At 38.5% G+C, this 15,576-nt stretch overlaps 1 protein-coding gene across 2 annotated transcripts in view; it reads right to left on the reverse strand.

The window, feature by feature from the left end:
- STXBP6 (syntaxin binding protein 6) overlaps window positions 1–15,043 on the reverse strand; it is a 93,905-nt gene extending 78,862 nt beyond the window's left edge. Inside the window, exons 1-2 of one of the 2 annotated variants that reach the window (XM_017742225.1) lie at window positions 14,895–15,043; window positions 13,400–13,498 (exon numbers count right to left, since the gene is read on the reverse strand). The gene's annotated coding sequence lies outside the window, so the exon portion shown is untranslated. The remainder of the gene's footprint in view (window positions 1–13,399; window positions 13,499–14,894) is intronic. The other variant, XM_008639561.2, reaches the window with a different exon arrangement.
- Between the last annotated feature and the right edge of the window lie 533 nt (window positions 15,044–15,576).

The following is a 15,576-nucleotide window of genomic DNA, read 5'->3' on the forward strand; positions in this document are numbered from 1 at the left end:
GGGCAGGAATGGGCAGCACTTGTGCAGGTGATACAGAAGAAAAGGAGTTAGGAGCAAAGTGTTGGATCTGAATGCCATATACATAAACTTAGTTTCAGTAAGTGCTTACACTACTTTGTGCCTGATCTTTGAGCCTGTGTCCTCTAGTTCACATATACTGGTAGACTACATTTTGGAGTATTTCAGTTTTGTTTGAAGAACAATGTTTTGATGAGAGAGAGATCTAGAACAGTTTTACAGCTTTAACAAAATGCCCTCATTGTTATTACTCAACAACACACTTTCAGCAAGAATAGTAATTACCCCATTTTTCTTACCTTTATTTAAGGAGAGGGGGAAACCTACAATACTGCAATCACACATGACTGAAGCTGGTGGTACAATCCCAATGTAATTTCAAAATGTGAATGGAGAGGTGTAGGGGAAAGGAATAAAAACATTTACAACTTGCTTCAAGTTACCCAAGTTTCGTGAACAAATATGTAGTTCTACATATTTCAGGGCTTTTAAATCAACACTGAACAGTTTACTTGAAATTAACAATTCTGGCTACTTCTGCTGTAATTGACAATTAAAGAAGATGAATTTCATCTTCCCTTCAAGCCCATGTAATCTTTTTTCATTTGCCATTTATCAACACCCCAAAATATTAAGGGTAGTCTTCAGGCCTATACCCAGGCTATACTATTGCTGGGACATAAAACTACAGGACTTTTTCATACAATGTTTTTCAAACCCAGTCAGCATGCCCTCTGAAGCTCTCACAAGAAAGTTGCCTCATTCTCTCCTCCCTTGTGCTGCAAAGATGATGGTTCACACACAGAGAGAAAGAACTAGGTCCTTCAAACATCACCAAGTTTTGTCTGCCTTCTGTTAGGAGAACTCACCCTTCTCAGGACCTTATCTCACAGTAGTCAGGAGGCTAGTACAGCTGTATTCACACTGAGGAGATGTGTTTTCAGTGTACCAGCACATTTGGTGACTTTTAAGTTTACTCTAAGACTTGTGAGGTTTCCTAAAATAATGTACAAATGTTTGCTGAGCATTCCGATGTACACAGTATTCCTTCTAGCTTTTGCAAATACGTTAACTGCTTCGAGGTATCTAACACCCAGTAAGCCCAAGGTGCAAACACCTGAGGAGGGCATAAATGGAAAACCCAAATTGCTACTCACCTTATTGCCTGCTCTTCTACAATCAAAGCAGATAGCCTTGTTAAATATACTATGTAAATTAGATTCAAGATCAAATGCAAATGTTTGCTGTCCTTTATTTGTCTTTCCTGCTGTACAACAGAACTGTTTACCACTCTGATGCCTTTTCACAACTGTAATAAGAACAATTCAGATCTAGTATTTCCTTGTACTCTGTCTTCACCAGAAACACAATTCCCTTCTCTATTCATTTCTGAAAGGAAACAAAAATGGCTTTACTCAGGGGGTGTAAGCCCTGTTACAATACAGAGGGAAGGCTAGAGAAGTGTGAGAATGTACACTGAAGTCAGAAGGAAAATATTTTTAAGCAAATTTGCATCAACTAGGATCTTGTTCTAGAATTGTTAAAATCTTATCCAGATTATTGTTATTAATGCACTTCTGTGATCAGTACTCTCTACTGCAATGTGCATGGCATTCTACACCTTGTTAAATATCAAGGTTTTGTACATTTCTGCTAGTAGCTTAACACTTTTCTTTGAGTAGGCAACCTGCTGCAACTACAGTCTTTTCAACCACTCATACCTGTGTGAAATTTGGTGAAGGGACGTAACAGAAGATAAAAGAAAGGCAATCCAAGTACATAACACCAGGTCAATGAGCAAGAAACTTAAGAAAGAAGAAAGGAAGATAACACAAAAAGGAAGGGAAGCCCTATTAATTTTTCTATGAAGACAAGTGTGCAACAGTGACAGGACAGACCTAAAAGGAAGAAGAAATGCCTTCCTCCAAGAGGAAGAAAATCAGTAAGTGTCACACACTCAGTAGAGACCCAGAATCTTGTGAGGTACACAAGTCTCTTTAAAGTTAGTGATGGTCTGTGCTCATTATGTTCAATGACTGGAGAAATCCCGGAGAGAGATCTTCAGGACAGGTAGGTAAAGCCTCACAGATAATTACTTATATTTAACAGCTCTTTCAGTAGCTCTCCCATTATGCAAGGATTCAGCCATGCATTTTATCATAGATGTTATCACTAATGAAATACATTAAACACAGTATAAACAAAAGACAAAAGCAAAGAAATCCAAACAAAAAATTTCCCATACCCCACAGAGATAAGGCAGACCCGTTCAATTTTGCACACATTCACTTTGCAAACAACATTTTTCATCCTTACCCAGTAAGTATTAGCTATCATGTTACCATCACAACCCCTTCTGACGGTTTAATATGGTAAGTTTTAGTCTCTATCGAAACAAAACAGCCCACCCAGAAACTCAAAGGTCTGAATTCAAGCCCCGGTAGACACAAGAAATACTAAAAAGTTGTTTGGGGTTTTTTAATAGCAAGTTTACATACAATGCAGACATACAGTGTGCATTTGAGGGGTGATGCTGAGTCAAAACAAACTAACAGCCTATATTCAGCCTGACAAGTCCAGTGAGGCCATCAATGAAACACAGTACATACAGATCGGCAGGAAGGTTTCAAAAAAAGAGACCCACTAAACACTATCCTAATTAGGGTCTTAGTGCACTCTAAATGGAATCTACATATGCTTTCTTCTGGTCATTTATTGCGAAGGTGGCTGAACCTAGTCTTCCACAAGTTCATATGCTTTCAAGATTTTAATAGAACACTTTTTAAGAAGTGGGATATTATCAGGGTTGCAGTAATCAAAATTTTTTATTATTCCTGTCTACATATCAGAGAGTTTTCAAAGATGAAAAGAGGAGTCAACTACATTTCTAAAGTTAATATCCCAAAATACTTGTGGGCAGGGAATTATGTGGGAAAAGGAAGGAAAGGGAAGTTTAGGGTTTTGGTTTTTTTCTACAAAAAAGGATTTGCATTACTCCATTTGCTGAAAAAAGAAAGAAGCATTTCATTTACAAAGTATACATATGTTATGGACTACAGGATCTATTAGTATTTGAGAACCTTCTGTCTCTCCAAGAAAAATTCATACAGAAAGGTTTGCAAGCACAGGCAACTCTGTAAAAATCAGCATCTATAATAAAGGAGTCATGAATGTAGGCACACAGCACATGGTACAAATACTGTTCTTACAACTTCTTAAAAGGCTTTCATCTAGTTTTTACAAGGATACTAATTTGTCAAAAGCTATATCATTATAAGAGCTGCTTCTAAATCCTCATGACAGATAAAGATTCTGAAATTAAGAAAGAGAGAGTTAAGTGCATTCTGTTCTTTTAGCTACTGTGCCTACTGATGTTCCATTCTTTCTTCAAAGAGCAATCTTTTGTATGGCCATCTGCACAGCAAGTAAAGAAAGCAAGAGATCTTTTCCCAAATAAAGATATCACAAAACTGTGGGTATAGCCCTAATAGCCAGATGCATACTTGGGATTCTTTGCAACTCATTAGTTTTAGTTGCTTGCTCAGCTTGACAATTCTAGCATCATTTATACTTGAGAGACTATTTTATTACTGTAGGAAAGAACAATTTCATAGGAACCCCAAGAGAACTGCAAGATTTCCATCTGGAATCAAGCAAGGATCTACTGCTAATAAACCTTCCAAAAATCTTCCAATAAAAGCTTTTTGCCTCAGATGTCCATTCAGTCCAAAGACCAAAACAAAAAAAACCAAAATACTGTGGTTATGCAGAGATGCAAACTCACCTCTTAAAAAGCAAAGATCTCAGGTATACATAAACACGTGATTAACTTACAAATTATGTATACTTAAGATAATCTTTAACCAACAATTTTAAAGAAACACAATAGAAAATTCAAAGTATAATAGAGATATTACCAGTACTTAAAGTGCTCAGACATTTTAGAACAATGAAAAATGCCAACCAGAAGCAGAAGCAGCCCTTCACTGTTCTGTACCTTGTTACACAGATAATGCTACAGTGAAATCAATTGCTCCATTCAATGAAAGATTAAAAGATAACAGACGCATTTCTCTTGACTTTGAATGTACATTGCTCAAATTTTAAGCTTAATTGAATACAGAATACACTGCACATAATAAAGATATCTATTAGACTTGCCAGCACCATGCTGAGGCAAACAACCATTCAAACTCACCACTTCAAATTTGACTTTTTCTTTTCAGTGACCCTTTAGCACTGGCAGAGCATTGGCTTATTTTGTTCCAGTACAGAATAAGAAGCAATCATTTAGTTACCTATCTAACAAAACTACAGGTCCTTCCTTATTCTATTTACACTTCTTTCAGTTTTTCATTTTAAGATGTTCAGAAACAAGTTATCCAGCTCTGCTAATTTAAAAGCATTTATTGCTAACAGCTATTATTTACTCAATGTGTGTGGAATATTTCACATCCTGTCACAGAGTGTAATAACATATCTGGAAAGATCCAGAACACACCACAGTGGCATTTATAGAACCCTTGCCTTTCATCCCTTATCATCAATAAATTTGTTGTTTCATTTAAAGTATGCAACTCTCACAAGAAAAATAAAGGAACATTGTGAAAGGGGAGTAGAATTGAAAGTAGAGGGAAATGGAAGCTACAAAGTAAGTCACAGAAGCACAGAACTATTGAATGGCTTGGGTTGGAAGGGACATCAAAGACTATGCGGTTCCAGCACACATTGGTGGGTCATGTCCAGCCTCTCACCCAGCAGCACCCCCAAGTCCTTCTGGGCAGGGCTGCTCTCCATCTGTTCATCCCCAGCCTGTGCTGATACCTGGGGTTTTCCCAACCCAGGTGCAGCACCAGCACTTGGTTTTACTGAAACTCCTGAGATTCCCATGGGCCCGCTCCTCAAGCTTGTCCAGGTCCCTCTGGATGGCATCCTGTCCTTCAGGTGTGTCAACCACACCACTTAGCTGGTGTCATCTGCAAACTTGCTGAGGGTGCACTCAATCCCTCAGTCTGTGTCATTGATGAAGATAGTAAATAACACAGGTCCCAAAACAGATCCCTGAGGGACACCACTTGTCACTGATGTCCCTCAGGACTCTGAGCCATTGACTACTACCCTCTGGATGCGACCATCCAATCAATTTTTTATCCATTTAACAGTCCACTCATCAAGTCCTTCTCTCTCCAATTTAAAGAGAAGGATGTTGGGGAGGACCACGCCAAAGGTCCAGATAAAGGACATCTGTAGCCTCCCTTGTCCACTGATAGAGTCACTCCAACATAGAACGCCACTTGATCAGGTGGGACTTCCCCTGGGTGAAGCTGTGCTGGCTGTCTCTAGTCACCTTCCTGTCCTCCATGTGCCTTAGCACGGCTACTAGGAGAAGGTCTGTTCCATGACCTTCCCAGGCACAGAGCTGAGGCTACAAGTTGGTAGCTTTCAGGATCCTCCTTCCTATCCTTTGTTTCCCCTTTTCCAGTCATCTGGGTCACATCTTTCTCTCCCCAAAAGTTACCTTGTTTCTAAGATAAGCTAGAAAAGTACAATTATTTAAATGAGTAAATAAGAACATGAAGAAAGAAAGGTGAGAACTCACCTATCGGTAGAGGAAATCAATCTCTAGTCAAAATTTTTTGATCAAGGATGCCAAAGTTAGTATTTAAGCTGATGCATGACAGCGAAACATACACCTATTTAGTCCCTTAAGAAGTCCCAGGGGACTGCTAAATGAGGTTTGAAAGAGAATGGCCTCATGATTAAAATCCCATACAAGGGATGCTAAAATAAGAAATAGTGAGAAATGAGGAAGAAACAGACAAAATTATAAAGGCAGAAAACAAAGACTGAGATTAGACATAGCTGAGACCTTGTAATGGGAATCCTTGTCCAAGGAAGACAGCTGAACCAGTGCTACTGGTTCATTAATCAGATGAATACCTCGCACAGCTCCCACATCTCAGAAGGCAACTCATTGCACCTCTCCATGTTTCAATGGTACTGAACTCTCACTTCCTTGTCAGACATGTTTCTAGGGGCACTGCTGCACTTTCTGGGAGTCCTATAATATCTCTTTTCTAATTTTCAGAAAATTTTATTCAGAATAACTTACTACAATACAGTAGTATTTTAATAGTAATTGTATTACAGTAGCAATACAAATCATATCAGTTTGGATTCCATTTTTCTGATCCCTACTATCCCCTCCTCAGGATAGCTCACTCAGTGAAATAAAAAGGATTTTCCTCTTACTGCAAGCTAAATTAGGTATTTACCCCTCTATCAGAAAAGCAAGGTTCCCTTTTAAAGTCATAACAGACATCAACTGTCAATCCCACCTCATACCACCCTTTTGAAAAGGGAGGAACGGGAAATGTTTAAATGAAAAGGCAAAAATACATATGAGCATTCATGTCAAAGCTGGGAACATCCTGAAGTTCAGATAAGCCTGTGCTGAAAGAATGTGAAATAAATCCACATAGTGGGGGGAACATACAGAAAAATAACCTGGGATTTAGTGCTGTGTCATCAGCAGGAAAAAAATTTGTAAGCAGAAGGAAGTGAGAAAATGCTTGTGTAACTCTGGCCACCAAACCAGCTCCCTGCAAAACACCCAGACACTACACCTTCACAAAGGGTGGCTTTTATTGCTCCACCTGTGAAAATTTATTTCCTTCTGTGCAGAGACATGCACAGACTATGTGCAGGGTACATGCACAAACTATGTCAGACACAGAGGAAGGCACAACAGATGCACAATGAAAGAGACAGAAGAACAGTCCATATATATCATTTCCTGTTTCTAGAGTAAAACCTAAATAACAGGTTTGTTATCAACTGGAAAGGGAAGATGCTTGTGTTACACATTGGGCAACATTCTCCATGGGATAAATTCATGAACTTTAATACTGAGGAGACTTCCAATGCACACTGAGTTGATTACAAGTTTCTTACTGAATTGCTTAAAAGATAAAGCATGATACACTGGCAATCTATAAAAACAGAACTAGAAAGATGTATTGTTATCACCACAATTTTACCACAGATACCACCTTTAACAGCTCATTTAAGATCATTTCCTTCTGCAGCAAATGAGGGCCCACCACACGCAGCTCATGAATGTATGGCAGAGGTCAGCATCTGCCTAGCACTTGTAGGACCACCAGGCCAGTGTTACAGGGTTGCACAACTGCATTCTTCACCTTGATCACAGCTCAGGGAGAGCTGTAAGGAAGCCTCACTTAGCACCCAAAGCAGTACCTGGGTTACTGGCAAAGACAATCCATTCCTGCACTTTTCACTGTAACCAAGCGGAATACAAAAAAAAAAAACAAAAATAAAACTGCACATTTAGCTTTTGAATGAGTAACAAGACTACTTCCACACAAAAAAGTGAGCCAGTATTTTAAGGTTAAGATTTGAAGATACCAACTATTATTGTTTGAAACAAGTAACTAATCACGAGCTATGTCAGCATCTTGACTATACCCTGCTTCACAAGCTTCCATAGGGGACAAATATGAAATGAACAAGTGTCTGATACTACTGGAGAATTCCCAGTTTTCTTTACCCAAACATCCAGAAAACCAAGTCAGCTCCCTAATAAGCTAGTGGAGAGGAACAGAAAGCAGAATTGCAAAGATGTTCTTCAAAAAAAACAGGAATGCAGAAGCACTGTTACTGCACTCCAAGGACAGCAGGATCAAGACTTGCCTCAGCCCAGACCTGCCCACTTTCACAAGTAAGCAGTCATTTCTACAAGAAAAAATGAGAAGATTTATACAGAAGTAACTAGGAGTAGAACTGGACCCACAGACATCTGGAACCATCATAAGCCCTTACACTCCCACTCCAAAACATTACTGTCTCTTTCACAGGAATAACCACCACCAAAAAAAAAAAGGAAAAAAAAAAGGCAGTTTAATGCAGTGTTGTTTTACATGACATGACTAAATCCAGTATATTTCTTAGCTGACAGAGATTATCTTTGAAGTTTTCTTTTTAGGAGGTTAAAATGCATAATGATATAATGATTACCCAAAAAAAAAAAAAAAATTAGAAGTTAGTGAAGTCTAATATATTTTAATTGCATACTTCTTGTCCCCTAAAATGAAATATTGTCTAGCAACAAAACAGAATCTGAAACTAGTCTTTTATGCAATTTTTATGAGGATGTGAAGGTGCCCTATACATGGCTCCTATCTACTAAATTCCTTAATCAAGGTATAAGCACACTGGTTTCTTAATCCTTTAAAGGCTGTCACATTAGCCTTTGGTCAGATAAGGGCTCTGAGTTAAAATATCATATTGGGCACAAAGAATGTACTTTTAAGACATTAAATGTCATATTTTAGATTCCATCAAATCATTTAAGTAAGTTAGAGGTCCTAACTTCCTCCTGAAAGATTTCACAGATAATCAACTATCTTACCTTCACAAACCTTTCTCAAGAGACACCCCCATGCAACTGATTTCCTGGGCTGGGGACAAGAACCATCCACAATTCAGTATGACCTTGGCAAACTGGGGCATGCAGGGACAGTGGTGTGTCAAGATGTGTAAATGGGGCGTAACCCAACAGACACAGCTACCTTCAGCTAACACAGTAGTCACAAAATTGTATTGCCTTACTCCTAACTCACATAAAAGCTATTTCTGTTCGTGCTTTTTAATACTGCTTACTGAAGTAATGTCATTACTATTTTGTGAAACACTACAATGCTGTGATTCATGCCCCCAGGGCTTTCAACTCCCTCCACTGACTAGATGGGAAGTGTGGCCACCTCAGGTCAGGAGATAATCAGGTGCCTAAGTAGACAGCATTAACTCACAAGTCAGTGCAGAACTGACATGAAGGACTCTAGCTTTAAGCCCAGACTGAATCACAAAAACAATCTCTGTCTAAGTGCAGGTTAATTAACAAATTTGCAAGGTACAACTGATCACTATGACAAATCCTTAATCTTATATTTGGGTATATAAAAGATAGACTATATACTATAGCCATGTCTTGGCATCTAAGAAACACATTACCTAGTCCTATAGTTACATATTAAAGGAGCATCTGAAGCCTTACTAAACACACAGGAGACAAAAAAGTAAGGCAACTCCACAGGACAAAGCATGCCTACATGCTCTATTCAAGTCCCAGTGAAGTCAGCTACAGCCTTCAGTTTCCACAGGAGTTAGTTAAATTAAATCAGAATCTTCAAAACACACACTTCCATCATGAATTCCTGTATGTGTATTTCAGGCCCTGGTAAATTGAAAGTGATCCAAGTATCCTAACTTAAAGCAACTTCAGTCTGATATTATAGTCAAACTGGTCTGCCACACAGAAAAAAAATTTAAAACATGTAAATATTCAGTCTTGGTTACATTTTTCAAATACAGATCATACATTACCAGTGATGTGGGAGGCAGTCAGCACTTCAAATGCTGTTGAATCATTCTTTGCTCCTCTGACAGTCACTTCTGAACAGCTGCAAATGCACACTGGCTACAGTAAAACTGATGTTTTAAAAAAACAATTGACACATTAATTTTCTTAAGCTGGGAGTTTTATTAAAATCAGCTAAGAATAGTATTTCCTCAAAGAATATATTGAAAGTGTGTTTATACTGAAATTGTAATTTTGTATTGATGAAGACAAAAACTAATAGCTTGGGCACAATATAAGATGATGCTGAAAAGGTCCCCATTTAAGACTCAAAAAAACGTAAGTTAGGAAAATTTCAGTTCCAGTAACCAAGAACTCCATTCCATCTGTGAATGTGCCTCTGGCTTCACTCAGCTGTCTGCTTACAAAACAAAGTCTTCTTTGATATCCCCTCATACTAGCGAACCTCTTTATTTACAAGCTGCAATTTCCTTTCTACATCTCCCAAAACAAATCATAGAACATCCTGAGTTGTAACGGACCCTCAAAGATCATGAAGTCAAACTCCTGGCCTTGCACAGACAACCCCAAGAATCACACCATGTGCCTGAGAGCACTGTCCACAAAAAAGCTAAGCTTAACACAGCTTTCCTCCTAAAGAGAACGATATAATAAAACTGTAAAAAGGAACTTCCAGAGGTCCCATCTAAACTCAGCTGTTCTACAATTCTGTCATCTTCTGGGGGTTTTTGTATTTTAAAGTCAGACTGGTTCCTTCAGGCAATCCCTTCAGCATAGATCTAGATTTCAAAATGACAAAACTAAGTTGTGAATTTGGAGTTTCAACACCTATCTTTAAATCTGTCCTTAAGAGACTAAGGGAAGCTGAATACAAGTTTTTTTGTTGGCCCTTTCCTATGGAAAGACACCAGAGACTTTTTTGTCTCCCTGAATCTTGTAACTTTCATCCAATGAAAAAAGTGGCACAGGCCCAGGTACAGAGCCCACCTGCAGTGGATGCCTACCAGCAAGGAACTGATGGTCACCAGAAAGCCAGAAAGAAGCCCCTTTGCATTGTCAGACATGAGCAGAGGACATCTTTGAGCATCCATCCTTTCTCCACTTCATGCTACCTGACAGCCTAAGGCCCCAAGACAAGAGTCCTACAGAATAACAAGTGTTTGCTGCTAGAGGGTAGAGTTGATTGTTAACCCACACTGAACAAATTGCCACTTTGAAACACTATTTGCCATGTTTAAGTCACAAAAGTGCTAACAGACTAGCCACTAACCTCTGGGCGTATCAGAACACTTGGACACTTTATTACATTGTCAGGAACCTGCCATAAAAGCTCAAGGAAATAAATGAACTAACAGGAACTCATTCTAACTGCGTAATTCCAATCTGTCAATAACTGATCATATTCTTTCCTTCTTTCTTTCCATATATGATTAGCAATGTTGAACTGAGCATTGTGTCCCTTTAAATGACTACAGAAAGTTGATATGCTCAGATAATGGCCCATAAAGGCAAACAATTCAAAAGGAAGCTCGTGAACATCCTAGAATTTCTGTTCATTACCAAGAGGGAGTTTCCAAGTGTATACTGCATATGGCCAGTTGTTTGCTCTTCCCCTCCTTCTAAATACACTAGCAAGTGAAAAGGTAGAAAAAAAATTAGATTAGTTTTCAATTTTGTACCACAACAATCCTGAAAAAAACCTTTAAGTAAAGTTAAGGAATTACTGGTTTGGTTCTCTAAGCAAGTATTTCCAAGATGCGGAAGAGTGTTTTCTAAAACAGCCTGTATGCGTAGCACAGAATGGCTTGTGAAAAGGAGACCCAAAACCAAAATGTATAAATAACCAACTTGTTGGCCAGCACAATTAGCAAGAAGAAATTGCAAGTATTTTTGCAGATGATTTGCAGGCAAGCACCAAATTTTACAAAAGTTACATTTCCAGTTTTATCTTATGGTGATGCTTAAAGAAAAAGGAATTGTTTCCACAGCAGCAGAATCTTAATAATTTAACCATGGCTCAGTTTAACTCAAGTAGGAGTATGTTAACTTCCTATATTGAAATCTAATCCAAACCAAGTTTATTATTTATTACTGTTATAGGTTTAATTGTACTGTTTTATGCACAGACAAGAAAAACTCAACCTCTCCCTAAACCTGTTTTGCAAACTGTCTCCATCCTAAGTGTTTCATACAGATGTAAGTAATCTTGGGGCTTCCCCTATTATTAACAGATCTGGCTGTAATTACACAATGTGTTTTACACTACTTGAAAACTTCACGTATTTAAAAAACATATGGAATCTCTAGAAAGAGATAATGAAGTGAAAGTGTCTGAAGTTTAAAACCACACAAGATAGTAAAGGCAGAAGAAAAAACAAAAATAAGATTCCTGGAGCTGGCACTGTTCTCATGTCTACAGCAAGATTAGAACCAAGTTTAAAGGGCAAGAAAAAACAAGTTCAGCTTTTAGTGCTGGACTTTAATCCGCATCAGTTTATGACAGTAAAACTTTTAATAACTTGTGTTCATAGCCACTGTTAAGAATTCTGCACTACTGAGCAACCCTAAACTCTCACAACGCTCCTGTTTTATTAAGGAAATCAAAATGCTATAGAACAGAAATGTCTGGATTATTTTCCCTTGGGGCTGCTGACAGTAGATTACCACTGTTATTTACGCATGAAAGCCTGAAGCTGACAACATTAAACACACACATATATAAACCTAGGTCTTCTAAGCATCAGAAATCCAAAACAAGTGCTATCTTGTAAAGAACACAGCCCACCCTCCCAGGAACATTACAGTCCAAACTGCTCCCAGACCTGCAGCACTTCAGCACAGCAGGGATCCTTCCCCAAAACTATCTGCCAAGAAAAATTATGAAAGGGAAAGCAGGAATATGTAATATATCAAGCAGACTCACAGTCATGCAATCCCATTTACAAAGGGATTTATGACAAAGAAGCCCCACAGCACTGTCTGTGTCAAAAACCTCAGGTGCAGAGGATGTCTGCCTAAGCTTAAGATGGAGAAAAAGGCAGCTTAACTTTCAACTATGAGCTCTAGAGCACCACAATGAACAACACATGCCAAAAGTCAACCGGGCCTCCAACAAACGTACACTTGAAAAAGAAAAGGGACTACTGGAAAAAGGTTTTTCAGGATGGAAGACAATACTGGCAGTTTTGAAAGAGTTTGAATACAATGATTTTCTTAAACGGTCTGATCTCTTTTTGGCCCTCAGTAACCCAGTGAATACATTTCACGACTTTATTTCTGCTATATATAGCCTCAGAAATGCATTTGCTTTTGAGAAATCATCATTCATTTCTCTGATAGCAGATTACTCAGAGAAGAAAAAAAAAAAGGTACTAAGAGGCAATGTCCTTCCTCCCACTCCCCTAAAACCAGAGTTCCTCCCTGCACACCACAGCCTAAGTGTTCTGTGACAACATAATTTATGCAGGAAAACCAATAGTCCCTTCTCTTGTTAACATATTTCTTGTTTTGAATTATTATTACTATTTTCTTCTCCTTTTCTCCAAGCTTAAGAAATGTGTTGGGGATAAATTAAAGATCTGTATAACCAAGGAATGCTACAGAACAAGAACAATGCTACAATGCTTATTAGCACTGATAAAATACTACATACATCCCAGTTTGCATGTCCCAACTCAAAACAACAAGAAATAGGCAAACCAAAAGCCTAAATTTAAACATGCTTCTATACAGTTAAACCAGCACAAACTGCTGCAGTCATATGCAAAAGTGTATTAATGAATTCACTGGCATGTCTGGCTACAATATAGATTAATGCCAAGGCTTTTTAGTTTATGCATTTTTCAAATCTCCAACATCACTAGAGAGCACCAATCAAGGACTAGGCAAATTAAGGGTTCACTTGAAGGAGTTGATTTGTCTCTGCACATGTTAGCTACAGAATTCCTGCTTGGTTAAAAACAGAAGACAAGTTTGTCTTACCATCATGTTTTCCGAACAGACACTTCCAAACCCGTGATTAAAACACTTCTCTACAACCTTGGCAATGTTAGCTTACTAGCTGGACACTGGAAATAGACACTAAGTTACAAGGAAAGAAGAAAGAAAGAACAAATGCACTGTTATTTAGACAGCATGCCTCTCCCCAAAGGAAACTAACAGCTACTATTTTACAGAGTTGGCATTTTATAGAATTTTACTCATAATAAAATGGAAGACATCTTACCACATATAGTCTTATAAGCTGCATTTTTTTAAAGGTATTTTTAAGTTTCCTAAAATGTATGCTTTAATCTAGTAACAACACTACAAACACAAGGAGTATCTATTGATGAATTCATCTTACTTAAGAAGTGAACTTCTAGTATAAGCAACTGTAAGTAGTGTAAAGAAAGAATATTCAACTAGGAGGAAAAAAAACCCTTCATACTGAGGACTTTATAAATAGCTTATTTTTATATTATCTTCACTGTCTAAAAATTCCACATGCACACGAGTGAGGTGATCTGAACATAAATCTGGAAGAAAAAAACCCCGGTAAAATACTTCTCTTTTACCCTTCTATAGGTCACAATACCATCATCACACATCCCTGACTCTGTATGTTCCTATCTAGACCAAGTCTAGAGAGACAGTCAGAAACTTGAAGATAAATGAAACAAAGATGAGAAAACAACATGTGAAAGTTAACAGAAATCTGTCACTACAGCAAACACTCTTACTCAGGGGTAGGATACCCCTTACTTTCCACTGCACAATTCTTCACAGCCTTTTTTTTCCACCTGGAAATTCCTTCACCTGAGGAAGCTATCACAAAATGGTGATTGGGCTAACTTCCAAAATGGTTCTTTTACTCTACACTCAAAATGTTACAGTACTTTTTATTTTCATTGCTTTATTTTAGTGCATTTTTAAAGGCACCATCCCACTTTTAAGGCATATTCCTAAAGAAAATCAAGAGTATTAGAAGGGAAATTAGTGTGGCGCAGCTACACTGTAACTGCATTCCCTCAAGCAGAAAGGCCTTAAACATTTCACTGAAAGTGACTTTTTCCAAGTATTTATCAAGCAGACTAACATCAACCCCATGGGGGAACATCCTTCCTAGGGGCAAGAAGCTGTAAATTCATATTCAAAGAGCGTGGGGGAAAAAAAAATAATGCCCAACTCCCCATTATGATTACGTGCCCACAAACTAGCACAAGTATTTCTCCTGTGTTCATTACATTTGGAGTTCTTAGGGTCTCATTAAAATAATTTACTACAATTACAGAAAAAATCAGGAGTGAAGTGTGCTTGGAAACTATAGATGTGAAAAAGAAACCTCTCAGTTGCCAACTCAATGCATCACCAGCAAGATACAATTTCCCTGCCCTCTGCTTACTCCTCACTTATAAGGGACGGCAGGTCACAGACCTCCTACAGTTAATCACTGCAGCACTGACAAGATGTCATAATCGAAAGAGAATCAAGATACCTTATTGTCATCTTCCAGTATTTCAGGATGGAAAAGGTCCTGTCTGCCTCAGTAACGTTAAGCAGAGTTGCCAGATGATCCCCATCACATGAGCAACAACTCTTAAAACTCTTAAGAGAGGTGTCATGGGTCTGTGGAGCCTGTTCAAGCAATGAAAAGCAGTAACACTAGCTCTGACTCACAAAAGGAAAACAGCCAAGTTAAAGACATCCTAAAAGACAGTTTATTTTTAGAGAAAGATAGAGGGATTTGCAAAGTGATGAAATTCCTTAAACATAAGCTCCTCTGTTTGACAAAGGGCAAAATATGATGAAAAAAGAATAACACATTTCTCTAAATAATGTTAAATATTTTCGTGAACTTCAGATTTCATCAGCATCAGCACAAGACAAGTGGATAATGACGACAGCTATTGTAGATTTTACTTTTCCATTAGCAAAGCTGGCTCAAACAGAAGGCGAGGAGGGTGGTGGTGGCCGTTTCACTGGACTGTCAAGGTTACTCCTGAAACATCCTGTTGGAAGGGGACCAGTAGATCTGCTTAACGTTTACTGGCCGGTTCTGTGCTGCTCCTCACCACCCGCAGAACCTCCCAAGGATGATCTACAGGGACCGACCACCGCTGGGCTGCACCAGCGACTCCTGGCAGCGCAGACTTCGGGGCCGGTGTCAGAGCAAAGCG

The sequence above is a fragment of the Corvus brachyrhynchos genome, unplaced genomic scaffold (assembly GCF_000691975.1).
Source record: "Corvus brachyrhynchos isolate BGI_N302 unplaced genomic scaffold, ASM69197v1 scaffold115, whole genome shotgun sequence".
Taxonomy (NCBI): Eukaryota; Metazoa; Chordata; class Aves; order Passeriformes; family Corvidae; genus Corvus; species Corvus brachyrhynchos.